Source organism: Penaeus monodon, chromosome 41 (assembly GCF_015228065.2).
Source record: "Penaeus monodon isolate SGIC_2016 chromosome 41, NSTDA_Pmon_1, whole genome shotgun sequence".
Lineage (NCBI taxonomy): Eukaryota > Metazoa > Arthropoda > Malacostraca > Decapoda > Penaeidae > Penaeus > Penaeus monodon.
The window spans coordinates 10,898,225-10,900,724 of record NC_051426.1 but is presented as its reverse complement, the minus strand read 5'-3'; the positions used below and the strand labels follow the sequence as shown (position 1 = coordinate 10,900,724).

The 2,500-nt window shown below is 38.2% G+C and overlaps 1 protein-coding gene across 1 annotated transcript in view; it reads right to left on the bottom strand.

Annotated features, from left to right (window-relative positions):
- The window catches only part of LOC119598378 (glutamate receptor ionotropic, NMDA 2B-like), a 96,847-nt gene that overhangs the window by 85,537 nt on the left and 8,810 nt on the right, over positions 1-2,500 (bottom strand).

The following is a 2,500-nucleotide window of genomic DNA, read 5'->3' as shown; positions in this document are numbered from 1 at the left end:
GAGAGGGAGGCCTGTGGGGAAAGATATGACGGAACACTCAACTGTATAATGAGGTTATGGGGTGTAATGGGGAAGAGGAGGGGGTGTTGGGGTTAAAGAAGAGTGAGGGAGAAGGGCCCAAGGGAATAGGGTGAGAGGGAGGGAATTAGTGTGTGCGTGCATGCGTGCGTGCGTACCGTATTCATATTGACAAATGTAGAAAAGATTTGAATGAAAATAAAATATCTAGTACCGTGATGATATTCATTCTCATTCATACTTTTTTCTTTCTTTTTTTTGCGTGTGTGTGTGTGTATTTATCATTACAAATTGTTTCAAAAAATGGAACTTTTGGCCTAAGGGGAGACTTACACTTTCGGGAATATTACTTTCCTCATTACTGATATTGGTATGATTAACATTATTATGACTTATTATTATGGTTATTCTTGTTGTTGCTGTTATGGTTTTGGTTATTGGTTTTTTTATAATTACGTTCATCTGCCGAGTTTTTTTTTTTTTTTTTTTTTTTTTTTTTTGATGATAAAAAATTTCTTTTCTTTCCACTCTCTTTTTTCTTTTTTTTAGAAGGGAGGGGAAGGGGGAGGGAGGGGGGGGGAGTTAGTGATGCTTCTTCCTTTTCTCTTCTTCTTCTTCTGTTCCTATTTTCTCTTTTTTTATTGTTTTTCTTTTTACTTTTATTCTTCTGTTTCCTTCCTTTTTTTTCTTTCTTTCTATTCTTCTGTTTTATTTCCCATTATATTGCTTCGCCTTTCTTTGTTTATCATTTTACCTTTTAATATAATAATCGTTATCTATATGAAACCTTTTCTTTATAAATTTGAAAAAAAAAAATCAATTAAATCTATTTATTTCTGCATTTGATTCCTAACCTATCTATCCCTCTATCTATCTAATACTCTCTATCTATCCTTCTATCTATCTGATACTCTCTCTATCTATCCCTTCATCTATCTAAATCTCTATCTATCTATCCCTCTATCTATCTCAAACTTTATCTATCCCTCTATCTATCTCATATTCTGTCTATCTATCCTCTTTCTATCTAATACTCTCTCTATCTATCCCTTCACCTTTCTAAATTTCTATCTATCTAATACTCTCTCTATCTAATCCCTCTATCTATCTAATATTCTCTCTATCTATGCCTTCACCTATCTATATCTCTATCTATCTAATACTCTATCTATCTATCGAATTATTCCATTTTCCTTCTTTCTCACAATATGCCTGTTTACAAGTTTACAAAGTGAAAATAAACTCATAACGAAATGTTTGGATTACGTGTTTTTGTTTACCATTCTTGACTTTGAAGAAGGAGGAGCTGGAATAGAGAAAAGGAGGAGAGACAGAAGGAGATAGGAAGAGGAGGAGAGGGAAAGAAGGAAGGGGACAGAAGAGGAGGACAAGACAAGAGAGAGGAAGGGAGAATGGAAGGGAAGATACGAATGAAAGGAGGGGAGAAGAGAAGGATAAATTAGGGAGATAGGAAGGGGGGGGAGAAAGGGAGGTATTCGAAGTGAGAAGAAGGATAGAGGAATGACGATAACTGCGAAGGAGGAAAAGGGGAACGAAAGATGTAACGACAAAGGGGAAGGAGAAGAAGAGAAACATCAGGAGAAAGAAGGAATGAGTAAGAATCAGGAAGAACGAAAGGAAATGAGCTGTAATAGGAGGAGGAGAATGAAGGGGGATTGGGGAAGAATAAGAAGAATAAGAATAAGATGATGATGATGATGAGAAAAAAAAGGAAAAAGAAAAGTAAAAAGGAAAAAATAGAAAAGAAAAAATAGGTGACGAAGGAGAAGGAGAAGGAGAAGAAGAAAGGGGAGGAAGAGGAGGAGGAAGAGGAGGAGGAGGAGGAGGAGGAGGAGGAGGAGGAAGAGGAGGGGTGGAAGAGGAGGAGGAGGAGGAGGAGGAGGAGGAGGAGGAGGGGGAGGAGGAGGAGGAGGAGGAGGAGGAGAAGGAGGAGGAGAAGAAGAAAGGGGAGGAGGAGGAGGATTGTCAGAAGGAGGAGGAGGAGGGTCAGGAGGATCAGGAAAAAAGAAAAGGAAGATCAGGAGGAGGTTATGCCACAGTGTGTTGACTTGCATCTTCATCTCACGAATAAACAAAGATGCTGGAGATGAAAACGGAAGTCAACATGAGGTCGGGTTGCGCCGGTGGTGATCCTCGCCTATTCTTAGGGCTCTCCTCCGTCTGTCTGTCTGTCTGTCTGTATGCATGCATGTATGTCTATATGTATGTATGTATGTATGTACGTATGTATGTATGTATGTATGTTATGTATATATGTGTGTATGTATGTATGCCTGCATTTCTGTATGTATGTATGTATGTAGGTCTGTCTGTCTGTCTGTCTGTCTGTATGTATGTATATATGTCTGTCTGCATGTATGTATGTATGTCTGCCTTTCTGTCTGTCTGTCTGTCTGTCTGTCTGTCTGTATGTATGTATGTATGTATGTATCTATGTGTATATATATATGCATGTATGTAT